This window comes from Artibeus jamaicensis, unplaced genomic scaffold (assembly GCF_021234435.1).
Source record: "Artibeus jamaicensis isolate MK-2021 breed Jamaican fruit bat unplaced genomic scaffold, CSHL_Jam_final scaffold_369, whole genome shotgun sequence".
NCBI classification, from domain to species: Eukaryota; Metazoa; Chordata; class Mammalia; order Chiroptera; family Phyllostomidae; genus Artibeus; species Artibeus jamaicensis.
The window spans coordinates 38890192-38906986 of record NW_026522042.1 but is presented as its reverse complement, the minus strand read 5'-3'; positions in this window follow the sequence as shown (position 1 = coordinate 38906986).

Below are 16795 nucleotides of genomic sequence, written 5' to 3'. Positions count from 1 at the left end.
TCCACAAATCACTAAAAACATTTAGTAACTGTTGGAATAAAGAGTAAAAGGATGAAGGACAGAGAATGAATATGATTCTTCACCAACATCTCAGGTTTTACCAGGTTCCCTGCCCTCACTTTTGCCCTCTCCCTACAAATTTTCCCCAATTCCCACTTAAGGGAATTCATGACCAAAGGGGGCAGATTCTTGACCTCTCTTTCCAATTATGATGCACTGCACTGCTTAATATGTCCTGCCAGTTTGGGGTTTCTTAAGCTGAGGGGAAGGGTATGTGTGGCTCTTAAATCTCACGCAGCTTTTAGTCAACACCCAGGTTGTTAAAACCCACCCGAGAGTCCAGATATACAACTCTGGAATCTGGCAAGAAGTCAGTTTAGCAGGTTCCCTAAGAGACTTGGCTTTGTTTATATATATAAACAGGGCTTTGGCGAGACACCAGGGTTGGTGTTCTTGATGAGCAATTCGGGGTAGAAAAAATATGTTTACAATGAAGCATTAAATTGGCCATAAAGTACAACCACCAGCAAAAGTAGTTGTGGCATCTCCCAGGGAAATAAGACTGTGCAGTTATCATGAGCACAGTCTTTCCTCAAGAATGACAGCCATTCTGAGAAACACTTGATTTACTCTGGCTAGAGCAAACACATCAATGGAAAACATAAATACATATGACTTTAGAATTGAGTCATATGTCTAGTAAAAGGGTGATGTCATTCAATATACATATATCTTCCTTATCAGGAGATTACCACCATTCATGTGAAGTGCTTAACATAGCCCGTCATGCAGAAGAGCTCAACAATAGCAGTGATCATGGTGGTAGATCTCAGCAACCGCACAGCCTAGGTCATAAGGTCATACTTGTAATAAAATGAAAGCTTTGGCATCCCTTAACTATATATTCACTTAGCATCTGCATCAGTTGTTTCTATAAGGCTTTTCATAAATTATTAGAACTCTTCCTTAATTTATTTGCTTTTTCCAAATAATTGAATGATTGAGATCTCCAGCATCTCATACTAAAGATGCAGTTGAATAATATTATACCTCATTGATGCTAAGACATCTGGTGAAAAATGGTTAAAATCCATTTTTGACATGTTAATAAAAATTAATAAAACACAAGAAAAAAATAAAACCACTCCTTATTTCTTTTTTTTAAAGATTTTATTTATTTTTAGACAGGGAAAGGGAGGGAGAGAGTTAGAGAAACATCAATGTGTGGTTGCCTCCTACATGCCCTCCACTGGGGACCTGGCCTGCAACCCAGGCATGTGCCCTGACTGGGAATTGAAATGGCGACCCTTTGGTTCGCAGCCCGCGCTCAATCCACTGAGCTACACCAGCCAGGGCTCCTTATTTCTTAACAAATGTCCTTTAATGGTACTTACATAATTGTGAGTGAAATTTATTTGATTTTATAGTTAACTTGCAAGATTTTATTTAAAAAGAATGAAACAAAAAGCTATATTGCCCCATACTGTTCTGAGAAGAAAGCTATGACTATGGTAAAGTCACATCAGTTAGAGGTAGAAATTCCGCAGCTTTCATTTTTTGCTCTATGAGGTGGATATGCTATTCAGTCCTTGCCTTCCTTCATATGAGTCTTCATTTATTGAAACAGAATGCATTTTTTCTGCATCTAGAGTTAATTACAAAGCTACTAGAAGGCAAGTATGTTGTTAGTTGTTCTGTGAGACTAGCTACTAATGTTAAAAGTCAAGTTCATTATGGAAGTCTCTCTGTGGGAATCTCTTGATGCCCCCAAAGCTTAATCCCTCATTTTGCTCAGGTCTCTGCCCCAAAGTTAATCTCATCTGAGAGAACTTCCTTGAGAATGTAATCTTAGATAGCATCTCTCATCATTCTCTATCCTCTAACTGTGATCCATTTTTCACAGCTCTTATCTTTCCCTAAGGTATCACAAATTAATTTTTAATTATTGGCTTCCCGCCACCTCTTACCATCCCAATGGTAAGAGGTCACAAGATGTAAGAGGACAGGAATTTTGCCCATCTTTACCAGTCTTATAACAGTGTTTACAACGGTCCCAGGCATAAGTATTAGACAAGTAAATTAGCAAACAAACCAAGAAGCAGAGTGTCATGGGAGAAAAATTCTGGACTTGAAATTAAGGTACAGTTTTGACTCCTCACTATGTTCATACCAAAGCTATATGTTTATGGGTAAGCAAATCAAATAGTTTGTTTCCTCATGTACAAAATGAGAAATAACAAAATCTATCTTGCAATGGAGTTACAACATTTAGTTGAGATGGTATTTATAAAAATGCTTTATGTATTCCTTATACACAATGTCAGTGTAAAGGGATTTATTTTTATTAATCACAGACTGATAATTATTGTTGAACTGTTCTGTTCAACAATATGTTCAGAAGACATGACAACATTTTCTATGTTTGGCAGTCAGCCAGTTTAACCAAGTCACATGTCACTTAAGTTTTGTTTTTCTCTTTCCCCAGAAAACACGGGAAGACTACACTGAAATATAATTTTGACCATTTGGATATTACTCTGATTTTTAACCCAAGTATTAATGGAGGCTAACTATTACCCCAAAACCCTGCACATACAAGAAAGACATTTTTAAAAAGATTTTTATTTATTTATCTTTAGAGGGGAAGGGAAGGAGAGAGGGAGAGAAACATCAATGTATGGTTGTCTCTCATGAGTCCCCCGCTGGAAACTGGCCTGCAACCCTGGCATGTGCCCTGACTGGGAATCAAACCTCGATCCTTTGGTTCAAAGGCCAGGCTCAATCCACCAAGCTACACCAGCCAGGGCAAGAAAGACATTTTTTATAGGTTTTTCAGTGAGGACATTTCAAATAGATGCCTAGTGCTGGTGTCATTAAGACAATTTTATTTGAAAGCTCAGAAATTAAATAAATATGTGGTAGGCTTTATTTGGAAGGTCATGGTAGATTGTAGTTTGAATTTTTGTAATCATTTATTAAAGTATAAGTTCTTGTTTAGAAATGAATTATCACCTATAAACTAAAAGCTGTGCAAAATAATTTTTGATACCTAGAATATTTTATGTTCAACTTTTAATTCTAGCAATAAAAATGAATATAAACTCTGGAAGATTTTTAGGAGTTATTGATATGAATATTAATTGACGATGCATTCACTGATAAATTATCTAATTTGAAATTTGGCACTATATATCCAAAACTTTATATGTACAATCATTGATGTAGTAATTCCACCTCTAGAGATGCATCCCAAAGGAATAAGCGTGGTTGTAAGCAAAGCTTTATATGTGAAGTTACTTATTACACCATTGATTATAATAGCAAAGCTAGGCAAAATGATCTAAGTGTCTAATAATAGGGAATCAGTTGAAAATTATTGTATATTTATTTTTAAAGGAATATTATAAAGCCAGGCAAAAAATGTAGAAGAATATTTAAGTTCATGAGAAATATTCATGATATAGCATCAAATAAAAAACAGTTCATATAATTTAAAAAAACAGTCCATATAACAGTCCAAACCCTTCCCTCCTTACTCCTGGCATTCCAGGTATGACTCAGTCTTCCCATTCTCCCTTTTCTGTAATATTAAAAGCCTAAGACTGGTTTGCCTATGTCAAGAGCTTCTGTAGAGTGTAGTGTGTGAGGGAAGCTGTGAGGAGGCTGTGCCAGAAAACTAAACGTCTTCTGTTTGGAAGGCTGAGAACATTCCCAAATCAATGAATTTTGATTTCCAGCACACGATCAGATCCTGCAGACCCAGAGGCCATTCTATCTCAAAAGCAACTATTTGTTAGTATTAGAGCTGAACCCTCAAAAGGCAATGTTGTTTTTCTTATTTGCAAATTGTGGGGTTTGTGATGGGGTGAAGGTGAAGTCAGGGGTGAAAGAGTACTGGTAAAGTCTCATTGGGACCCAAGTACCACTTCAAGCCCCGATGAGGCCAAAGGCATAAATGCCATCTCTGCTTATGTTACTGTTTTGTCCTATTTCTTCACCAAATTAAAAATATGTGCTGTTGGTCACAGACAGCCTGTGAACCCATCATTGTCACTGGGTGAACTGGCCTCAAGTGAATGCTCTACTAATGATGGGTCAGCAGCAATATGTTTGGAGATGAAAGAAAGCACATCCATTACCATATTTTTTACACCTATTTTTAGTCTTAAAAGTACTCAAGGCATTTGCATTCATCTTAGGATTGAACCATTGTACTTGGAATGCATATCAGTGAACTGGACTGTACATACTTTGCTCTTCCCCTGTGTGTGATGAGCATTTTGGCGCACCTCCATACTTGTGTAGATGTGGCCGAATCTCAGATACAGAACCAATGGACATTTCCACATTGCTGGAAGACTGATCTCTGTGTAACCGAAGCCATGATTTTGAGAGGCCTTTTGCCATTTAAAATTCAGTTTTAAGATATGAACATATTGAATGCATCATTTTTTCTCTTGGAAAGAAAAACATGGTAATGTCAGCCACTTAGGTCACATTCTGCATACCAGTTCTGAATGCATTTTTAGTAGTCTGGGTTCATGTATCAATAATTTGTTGTTATGCATGGATGCCTTCAGCCTGAGATTTCCTTTGACTCTTTGTGATTACCCCAAATTGCTAGATGTAGCTCTTCCGAATGGCCTACTGTTGAACTGTATTTATGTGTCTGATTTCTATTGATGTGGTGCTTTTTTTCTTATTGACTTTGTCTCTTATTGATCTCTTTAGTATTGATTTATCCCTGACATTCTCAGATAGGGTGCAAGGTATCAGAATCATCTATACCCAGTCTTCCCTACATGCTCTCCTCTCTCTCAGGGATACGTGTCAACCCCTTGCTTCAGAAAAATTGATTTTGATGTTTCTGTTCATACTTTTCATTATGCAGGAAGTAGTTTTGGAGAGTGGGGGAACTCCAGCTGGCAAGTGTGTTGGGAAAAATAATTTGGTAGCTGACTGAGATAAGGTGAAAGTCCTCTGAAGAAAAATAACTGCCAAGGAGATGGTGTCTGGTCTCCCCAAGGCTAAGCTTTGGGTTGTCTGAACCTGTCCCATGGGTCATCTTCCTGTCCCATGAGGAGGTAGTATCATCCAATTGGTGTGGAAAAGGCTCCTCCCGCCCATCCACTTGTCTACTCCTACCTGTGCATCAGCATCCTCCTGAGGTCCCATCTTGTCCTTGAAATCTTACAGGTAGCCAAATGTATGCTTTCCAAATTTCTGTCTATTGTGAACACCTTGGTGTTCTATTTCTCACTTTTGCACATATGTTGCTTATATTCTTTCACTGTTTCTCAGGTGTAAATCTCATCATTCTAACACGATTACAAATTCCTCAAAGGCTATACCTTTTATCACTTTTTAAGTTTTCCAGGAGAGAACTTTGAACAGAATAGAAGAAAGGGACCGAATACTTATTTATCACTACTACATGCCAAGTACCAAGGGCAGTTCTTGATATCTTATTTCAGTTTATTTCTGTGTGATATTACTTCCTCTGGCACTGAACGAAAATGAAATTTGGAACTTTAAGTAACTGGCTGAGAAACCCATGAACTGTAGCTGAGAATGTAGAGATTTACTGGGTTTATAGATTTCCAATCTCATCTGTTACCATAGTATTTAAACATTAGCTTCATTATACCTTAAAAGTATGTTCATTGTTTACTTTACTTAGGGATCTTACTGTCTTCTCTTTTTAGTATGTAGATAGAACATTTTCCTATCTTAGGCATTTTTTCAATGCTAGGATTCAGTGCTATTATAGTTTATCTTGTTTCAAATTACATGGTAAGTGTATAATGATGTTATAATTAGTTTCCAAAGAGTCTCGATACAAATTCTTTGGAACTCTCATGTTTATAATTACATTCATAATGTTGCTTTCAAAATCGTCTTTTCTCACCTATTATAAGGATGTGTCTAGTAGTGAAAATCAAAATAATTTACCTTAAGAATGCTATTTATATTAACATTGATTTTTATTTATCACAGAAAATAACTTTTACATAAATAGAATTGAAAAATCATTGAACTGCAAATATATTTTTGTTATCTAATATTTCACAAAATTTCAATCTCATTCTCTGAGTATCAAGATCATTAATCTTTTAGTTTTCTTTTATAGATGCTTTGAAAGAATCAGTAAACATCATTACCAACTCTTCTGATATTATAATGCTGGTCAGAAAATTTCATGAATTCTGACAGTTTCCAATATGTCAGCTATTCTTTATCAGTTTTACTTTCAGTATTGAATTGTTAACAGATTTTGCAATCATAGTATTTTTAGGCACTTTTGTTATTTTTGTTACTGTTTGACTGCAAAAATACTGTTATTTCAGTAAGAATTTAATTTTTGAAAACTGTGTTTAATAGTTTCAGACTTTTTAAATTACCACTGTATATATTTTTTCTAGATGCCATTTTTTATTTTTCTTAAATTCATCTCCATGGAGTATGTTTAAAATTTCCATCTTATTTGTCTAGCATTGATCTGTTTGGTTTCAGAAACACTTAAATAACTCCTATAAATGTCAGGTTTTACCTGATTTATATGTGCGGCTTGCTACCCAGCTTTCTCCTGCATTTCACAGCATGAAATATTATTAGTTAAATATTATTATTGTTATTTGTACGAGGAGCTGGATATCAAGAGCAGAAACAATTATGAAGCTATCTCATCATTTGCTTGACACTTTTTATACACATGGCAGAACAGGTGTAAAACTGCACCTATCTCTGTTAATTAGGGAAATCTATAGAGACAGTCATGTGTAGAGGGATTGATTCTAGAACCAGACAACCATGGATTTGAAACCTGGGCCTGCTGTTTACTAGTAGTAACTTTGGGCAAATTATTTACCCTTATTGTGCTTGAATTTCCTCATCAGTAAAATGGGGGTAATAGTCATCACTACATTATATAGTTTTTGGGAGAATTAAATGCATTAACAGATTCAAAATGCTTAAAATAATGCATATACCTATACCTGCACGTGTGCCTATAGGGAACACTCTAACAAGGTTATATTTTAAATGAAGCTCTCGGTTTCACTGCCGCACAGGTAGAGATAGCCCATGGCACCCTGTCTTTCTCACCTGTAATATAATGTAGTACATTTTTATATTCTACAGGGGCACTCCTGTGAACCAGGAAAAAACAAGTTGGTTTCTTTTGTTTGTTTTTCCTTTTGAGTAGCATGTACTGATCTTTAAATAAAATGCTAATGACTCCTTTCCTCCCTCCTCCCCCTTTTCTTAAGTATTTGTCTGCCAAGAGATATTGGCAGCTCTGGGCCCTGCTTGTGACTGTCTGGAGAGAAAAATCAATGCAATAATTAACTGATATAAAGATGTCTACGGCCATGCTTATTTCTTCTCTTTTAAATATTAAGACTTTCACAAATGGCCTTGGTAAGTTTTGCAAAAGTTCCATGAATAAATCTATAATGATATTCACAAATAAAAATAATTACATAATTCAAATTTCCAGGAAAAGGCCAGGAACTGAGTAGTAAGGGAATATATTACTTTGTTAGATGTACTCCCTTATGGATGGCATATGCTGAATAAACATTTTATCCTGATTCCATTTCTGTCAAAATCCCAGGTTTTTTTGAAAAATTCTTCAACTCAACTGTCTTTTCCTTCAGGAAATCCTTGAAAATCTTTATTAGTATTAAATGATCTGCCCTCTATATTTTCCCAATTTTGGTTACATCTCTTTTATGACACTTATTATACTATATGATAGACTTCTTGAGGTCAGAAACTCTGTCATTTTATGTCTTCTCTTTAGTCTTATATTCCATCCACCCCTTCTCCTCTCAGCTCCTGCCTAGTAGTTCAGGTTGGTGGGTTCTCGACAAATGGTTGCTGAATGAATAGATTTACAAATGGCTACAACTAGTATAGGACTTAGAAATGATTTGATTTAATTTAATTTGTTATTTTAGCCGTGAGAAAACTGAAGCTTTGAGGGGTATCTAATTTATCCTGTGATCATATAGCAAGCACACAGAAAAGTACAAAAAGATGACCTCCCTTTTGTTGGTGTATATTTTTAGTTATAATGATTGAAATCTTAGAAGTACAGGTATTTGAGAACTATAAATCACTAGACTATCTGAGACATTGCTTTGGAAGTAGTTATGACAAATTGGGTATTTATCTTTAAATACTGTAAATGAGATTCCTATTTAGGCAAACTCGCAACTTGATAAACAGCTTGAGAGAGAAACTGATAAATTCTGTAATGCATTACACTTATTGGTGATCTTATACTATTTTTGACTTGTAAATTGATTTGGCTAATAAACCAGTCACAATTGTCAGGTTACTTTGGAAAACGGGGGCCTCTGCCAATGAGACAGCGCTGGGAACCATGGCTCCTCTTCTAGCGTGCTGCTGCTACAGGAGCCGTTAAGATGAAAATCAGTTTCTCTAACCAAACACTTTTTTTTTAGCCAGCAGACACAATACATTGAAATGTCTTTTTTTAAAAAAAAATAAACATAGTGATGGCCTTGTTGTCCTTGTAGAAATTCTGACAAGAATCTCATATGAATCATTCATTTTGTAGAAAATACAGTGTTCTGTTAGGAGCAACAGCTAACCCAGTTGGATCAGAAAATGAAATCCAGCATTAAATGGATAGACACAGGATGAAACAGAATTTAAGACCATAGGGGTTACTTTGAAGGTGGTAGCCGGCTGTGCTCACCAGAATCTTAGACTTTGTTTACTCAAGGGCAAGGGTGTCGGCATAATGTTCCTAGCTGAACATTTATCTTGAACAGCACTAATTTTAGCAGCAGATTGAGAACCTATGTGAAGGAATAATGACTGAAAACATCCCTAATCTGGTGAAGGAAAAACACACACAAGTCCAGCAGGCTCAGAGAGTCCTAAGCAAGTTGGACCCCAAAAGGCCTACGACAAGACACATCATAATTAAAATGACAAGACTTAAAAACAAGGAGAAAATTCTAAAAGTTGCAAGAGAAAAACAGGTAGTTACATATAAGGGAGTACCAATTAGACCGTTATCTGATTTCACAATAGAAACATTTTAGGCCAGAAGGGAGTCGTGTGTGATATTCAAAGTGATGAACTGCAAGGACCTACAACCAAGGCTATTTTACCTAGTAAGACTATAATTTAAAATTGAAGGAGAAATAAGAACCTTCCCAAACAAGAAAAAGCTAAAGGAGTTTGTTAACACCCATCTAGTAGTGTAACAAATGTCAAAGGGCTTGTTTTAAGAAGAAAAAATAGAAAGGAAAAGAACACCAGAGGAAAATAATCAAACAATAAAATGGTACTAAATGCATACCTATCAATAATCACCTGAAATGTAAATGGCTTAAATATTCCAACCAAAACACATAGGGTAGATGAATTGGATAAGGAAACAATATCCATATATATGCTGCCTTAAAGAGACCCACCTCAGATCGAAAGATACACACGGGCTAAAAGTAAAGGGATGGAAAAAGATATTACATGCAAATTTGAGAAAAAAAAAAGCTGGGGAAGTGATACTTTATCCAACAAAATAGACTTTAAAAGCAAGGCTATATAGTAAAAGACAAAGAAGAACACTACATAATGATAAAGGGAACAATCCCAGAGAGGATCTAACCCTAGTAAACATTTCTGCACCCAACACAGGAGCACCTAAATATGTAGAGCAAATTTTGATGGACATAAAAGGAGAGCTCAACAGAAATACAGTCATAATCAGGGATTATTATAACACCCCATTAATTTCAATGGATAGATCTTCCAGGCAGAAAATCAACAAAGAGACAGTGCCATTAAATGACACACAAGATCATGTGGATTTAACTGATATCTTCAGAACATTTCGCATCAAAGCAGCAGAATATATATACTTATCAAATGCACATGGAATGTTTTCTAGTATATGCCACATGATAGGACACAAAACAAGTCTCAATAAATTTAAGAAGATTGAAATCATATCAAGCATTTTCTCTGGCCACAGTGCTATGAAACTAGAAATCAGTCACAAGAAGAACACTTAAAAACATGCAAATACATGGAAGCTATGGGAAATGTGACACAACAAATGGGTCAACAAGTCAAGGAAGAAACCCAAAGATACCTTGAAACAAATGAAAATGAGGACACAACAATCCAAAATCTGTGGGACGTTGGGGAAGCAAACCTAGTAGGAAAATTCATACCATTACAGGACTATGTAAAAAAAATTAAAAAGCTCAAATAAACAATCTAACTTTACACTTAAAAGAACTTGAAAAAGAACAACAAACAAAGCCCAGGGTGAGTAGAAGGAAGGAAATAATGAAGATCAGAGCAGAAAGAAACAAAACTGTAAAAAAGCAGTACAAAAGATCAATGAATCCAAGAGCTGGCTCTTTGAAAAGATAAACAAGATGGACAGACATTTAACTAGACTCATCAAGAAAAAAAGGACCCAAATAAATAAAATCAGAAATAAAAGAGGAGAAATACAAACTGACACCAAAGAAATATAAAGGATTGTAAGAAGATATTGTGAACATATTATATGCCAACAAACTGGACAACCTGGATGAAATGGATAAATTCCTAGAAACAACCTTCCAAAACTAAATCAGGAGAATCAGAGAATCTGAACAGACAGATCACACCCAGTGAAATTGAAACAGTAATAATAAAAACTCTCAACAAACAAAACCCCTGGACCAGATGGCTTCACAGGTGAATTTTATCAAACATTCTGAGAAGAACTAATACCTCTCTTTCTCAAATTACTTCATAAAATTCAAGAGAAGTGAAGACTCCCAAACTCATTTTCATGAGTCCAGCATTATCCTAATTCTGAAAGCAGATAAAGACACAACAAACTGAAAATTATAGGCAAATATCCCTTGAACATAAACATTAAAATCCTTTAAAAAAGTTAGCAAACTCAGTTCAAGAATGATCAAAAAATATCATACACCATGATTAAGTGAGATTTATTCCAGGAATGCAAGGTTAGTACAACATCGGCAAATCAGTAAATGTGATTCACCACATAAAGAAAATAAAGGTTAAAAACCACCTGATCATATCAATAATTCAGAAAAAGCATTTGGTAAAACCCAGCACCCACTTATGAGAAAAACTGTCAGTAAAGTGGGATTAGAGGGAACATACCTAAACATAATAAAGGCCATATATGACAAACCCACTGCCACCATCATACTCATGGGTGAAAAACTACGAGCTTTCCCCTTAAGACTGGGTACAGGAAAGCAGATGTCCACTTTCACTTCTCTTATTTAATATAGTACTGGAAGTCCTAGCCACAGCAATCAGACAGAAGAAGAAATAAAGGATACCCAAATTGGAAAAACAGTCTGTATTTGCAGATGACATGATAGTGTGCATAAAGAACCCCAAATATTCCACCAAGAAACTACTAGAACTGATCAACAAATTTGGCAAAGTACCAGGATGCAAAATTAATATCCAGAAATCAGTTGCATTTTTATATGCCAATAGAGAACTAACAATGGGAAATTAAGAAAACATCTCACTCACAACTGCTACAAAAAGAATCACACAGCTAGGGATAAAACTAAACAAGAACGTAAAAGATCTATAGGCAAAAAGTTATAAGACACTGAAGAAAGAAACTGAAGAACATACAGAGAAGTGGAAGCACTCACCATATTCATGGATAGGAAGAATTAACATCATTAAAATATCTGTACTACCCAAAGTAATCTGTGGATTCAACACAATTCCTATCAAGATTTCTATGATGTATTTCATAGAACTAGAACAAATATTTCAAAAATTTATATGGAGACACAAAAGGCCCTGCATAGCAACAGTGATCCTGACAAAGAAGAACATAGTTGGAGGGATCTCTGTACCTAATATAAAACTATACAACAAGGCCATAGTAATCAAACAGCATGGTACTGGCATAAAAAGACACATTGATCAATGGAACAGAATAGAGAGCCCAGACGTAAACCCACACCTTTATAGTCTATTAATATTTGACAGAAGAAACAAGCACATACAATGGGCTAAAGACAGTTTATTCAATAAATGTTGGGAAAACTGGACAGATATGTGCATATAAATGAAACTATACCACTTTCTTACACCACACAAGAATAAATAAAAAATGGATAAAACACTGAAATGTTAGACAAAAACAATAAAAACTATAGAAGAAAACATAGGCAGCAAAATCTCAGACATTGCTTGTAGCAATATTTTATTGGATATATCTCCCCAGGCAAGGGAAACAAAAGAAAAAATAAACAAATAGGACTTCATCAAACTAAAATCTACTTGCACAGCCAAGAAAATCGTCAACAAAGTAAAAGGACAACACACAGAATGCAAGAACATTTTCGCTGACACATCTGATGAGGGGTTAATAGCCAAAATTTATAAAGAACTTACAAAACTCAACACCAAAAAAAACCCCAAACAACCCAATTAAAAAATTGGCAAAGGACCTGAATACACACTTCTCCAAAGAGGACATACAGATGGCTCATAAACATGCAAAGATGCTCAACGTCAATAATCATCAGAGAAATGCAAAGTAAAACCACAATCAGATATCATCTCACACCTGTCAGAATGACTATCATTAATAAATCGATAAACAACAAGTGCTGATGAGGATGTGGAGAAAGGGGAATCCTTTGCACTGTTGGTGGGAATGCAGATTGGTGCAGCCACTGTGGAAAGCAGTATGGAGATACCTGAAATAATGGATCTGCCTTTTGATCCCGTGATCCCACTTCTGGGAATATATCTGAAGGAACCCCAAACACTAATTTGAAAGAACATAAGCACCCCTATGTTCATTGCAGCATTATTTACAATCATCAAGATATGGAAGCAGCCCAGGTATCCATCAGTAGATGAGTGGATAAAAAAAACTATGAGATATTTACACAATGGAATACTATTTGGCTATAAAAAAGAAGAAAATGTTACCATTTGCAACAGTATGGATGGATCTGGAGAACATTATGCTAAGTGAGATAAGCCAGTTAGAGAAAGACAAATACCATATGATTTCACTCATATGTGGACTCTAATGAACAAAGTGAATTTACAAGTAAAATGGAGAGTGACTCATAGATGCAGAGCAGGATGACAGCTGTGGGTGGGGAGGTCAGAGGGCAGAGGGATTCAGCAAAACAGAAAAGCACTTGTGGATGTGGCAACAGTTTGTTGTTGGCTGGTGGGAGGAGGGGAGATAGGGACTTCATGGCAATGAAAAATATATAATAAAGATTAAATAAAAACAGACTTAAACACATTATTGTGCTATTTAAGAATCCATAGTACTGGTAACTTTGTGTATTATCATATCAAATGTCCAGAGGAAGTAAGAGTGGAATAAAATAAAAACTCATGTAGTTAGTAAGAGTGTAGATGGTCATGACCTTTATGGAAGAATATTTGGTAATGCATTACAGAGTCTTCTTTTTAAAAGATTTTTGTTTTATATTTAGAGATAGGGCAAGGGAAAGAAAGGGAGAGAAACATCAATGTGTGGTTACCTCTCACATGCTCTTTACTGAGGACCTGGCCCACAGCACAAGCATGTGCCCTGACTGGGAATCAAACCAGTGACTCTTTGGTTTGCAGGCTGGCACTCAATCCACTGAACCACACCAGCTAGGGCCCTTGCAGGGTCTTTAAATATTGAAATTCTTAATTCTACTACTGGAAATAAATCTTAAAGAAATGAGTAGAGATATGAATAAGTATTTGTGCATTCAATGTGTTGAATTAGTCTTTTAGCACAAACTTAGCATCTCAAAACAACACCTGGTAATTATGTCCCAGTTCTGTAGGACAGAAATCCGACACAATGCAGGTGGATGGATTTTCTGCCCAGGGTATCTAATGGCTGAAATCATGTGTCATCCATGCTGAGTCCTGGTCTGGAGGCATTGGGGAAGAATCCACTGCCAAGCAGCTCCTTCCATGTGTTGGCAAAATTGAGTTACTTCTAGCCGTAGGACTGAGGTCCTTGTTCCCTTGATGGCTGTCTCAGGGCCAAGAGACCACTCACATTCTTTGCCATTTGACCTTCTCCAACAGAACACTTGTAATGTATCAAATCCCTTGTGCGTTGGATGATCTCAGATTTCTTGTATCTCTAACTTTTGGTCCCAGATTTAAAATGCTCACATCATTAGGTCAGGCCTTAGGATAATACCCCTATCCTTAGATTAACTGATTTGGCACCTAAATGACACCTGTAAAATTCCCGCACTGCAGTATCTACATTAATGCTTGACTAAAAAATTGGGACAAAGTTTGTGTACACCAGGAACTGGGGCTCTTGGAGGCCGCCTTAGAATTCTCCCTCCCTTGCTTTATCCCAGAATGATGGTTAGCCTTGAAAATTTGAAATAACACAAATCTCCAATAATAAAATACTAACCAAGTAAATTATAGTACATCCATATAATAAAACATTATAGTGCTATTGAAAACTCTCTATTTTAAGGAAGATACAATACCATAGTAAAATAGTGATTAAAGCTAAAAATGAAGACATTAAACTACATACACAAAGACTGGAAAGAAGTGCATGTAAATATTGATAATGGATGATGGCATAATAGGTAATTATAATTTTCTTTATATTTGTTATTTTTCTAGCTTTTTAATAATAAACATGTACTCATTTTCTAATGAGAAAAAGGATTATTTGTAAAGCATTTTATCACTTTTGTGAATTGCACAGTGTTTTCTATTTTGACCTCCTGATTCCCAAACCATCACCCTAGCTGCCTTAAAACTTATCTTGGCAATTTTTTACCTTGTCAGTCTTCAGTCTCCTTAACTCACAGTCTAGGAATCTTGCCGCACCTTGTACTCTTGGCTCAAGCACAGCTTTAATAACACTGAGAGTTCTTGTTACTATTCCCTCCCTTCTGCCCCTTTGGCAGATGATATTAACGGATCAAGACATTCTCTCCCTCTGAACCCTGGACTGTCCTTTAGGTTATTCCAGTTGCTATGCCTGATCAGGTGGAATTAGCACGAATGATGAAATCAGCAAAGCCTGAACTAATTGGGGGATTAAGAGAGTCTGGTCATGCTTGGAAAGCCCCTGAGGCAGGCCAGATGGGTTTCTACTTACGAAGGTTGTGGTAAAGAGCTATTTTTCAGAATGCTCTTCCAGAAGTAAGAGGGGTCTGTGTACAAAAGCTTGATTGCAGGAAAAGGGGTTGTTGTTAAAGGAGAAAACTGATTTTGAAGCAGGTGGCATTTGCTAGTCAGATTTCTCTTTGCCACAGCCCCATGGCTGAGGGAATATGAGATAACTTTCCTTTATAAAAAACTTGCAGTAATGGAAATGGCTAGTGATCTTCCCATTTAAAATAATAGCATTATCCTAATACATCCCATTCAGGCACTGTAGGAAAAAAATAGTACAGTACGTGTAATCATTGCCCTGGAACTTTCCACACATATTAAGAATAATTTGAATAGGACTGTAGTTTCTGAAACTCTATAGATGGAATCATAGACAGACAGAATTTAGTTCTGCTACCATTTTAGGTTTTTCACTGTAGCCTCAAAATTTGTGAGATCCATATATACATGGGTTACTTTCCTAAGTTAAGTGATATAGCAAGGGGAGTTTGTATAGTATTTGTTTTACAGGTTAGTAAAAGCATGGAGAGGTTTAATCCTGTTCACACAATGACGTACATTAGGGAAGGACTAGGACCCAGCTGTGACTGAGTTCCTTCCCTCTAGAACACATCATGACTAATCCATAGATGGTTACCAAGCAAACCCTCTGGGTAGAGCCCTGTATCCAATGCCGGGAGCTGCCACAGGTATAATTAGAAGTGCAGACTTGATTTAGCCCACTCAGACCTACTGATGTGATTTGATTTGTAAAGTTCAATTGAGTCCATGCAGAATTCTAAGAATCACTATGTGGTGGATTGTACTTTTCAAAGATAAAGAATCTCACAGGTTCTTTGTCCAGTGTGATACTGACATTCCCTTCCTGAGGGGTTGGGCAGTTCCTTTGTTTGTCTTGACAGAATGTGGAGGAAGGTTAGTCAAATGACTTCTGAGGTTTGCTTATAGATGTAATCTGCACACCTTTGGGTTCCCTGCTGTGCAGGAATCCTGGCTGCCTTGAGGTGCCATCCTGAAGAGACCATGAGAAGGGCCCACAGAGAGGCATGGAGAGATGCCTAGGAAGCCTTATTTTTTCTGGACACTGCTCAGTTCTTCCTAGCCCAGACTCCAGACCTGTGAATGAAGAAACCTTCAAGGACTCCAGTCTCTGCTACCATCGTGCAGCAACCTCATGAGAATCCCCCAGAACCATTCATTTGCTCCCAAATTCCTGACACACAGAAAGTATGAAGACATTAATAATGTTGTTGTATGTGCCTAAGATTGGGGTGACTTGTTAGGCAGGAATAATTAACAAATGCACACAGGGGGAAGATGTGTCCCCAAACCTTCCCTGTTGCTATCCTTGCTTTATGGAGCTGAGTAACCAACAATTCTTAATTCAAGATAATCCTTTAAAAAACATAAAACTGGAGTATCCAGCCATTTCTAACTTATTGCACACACATTTATCTCCGGTTTGAGTGCTGCTTTCATTTCTCATATACTTTCACATATTCTTTTAATGAGAAACCATTTTTATAGTTCCGTTAAAGACTGCTATAAAGCTCTCAGTTTATTGAATGGTGACACTGCCAAATTGCTCCTTTAGGATGACATGAGAAAGACAGAGAGC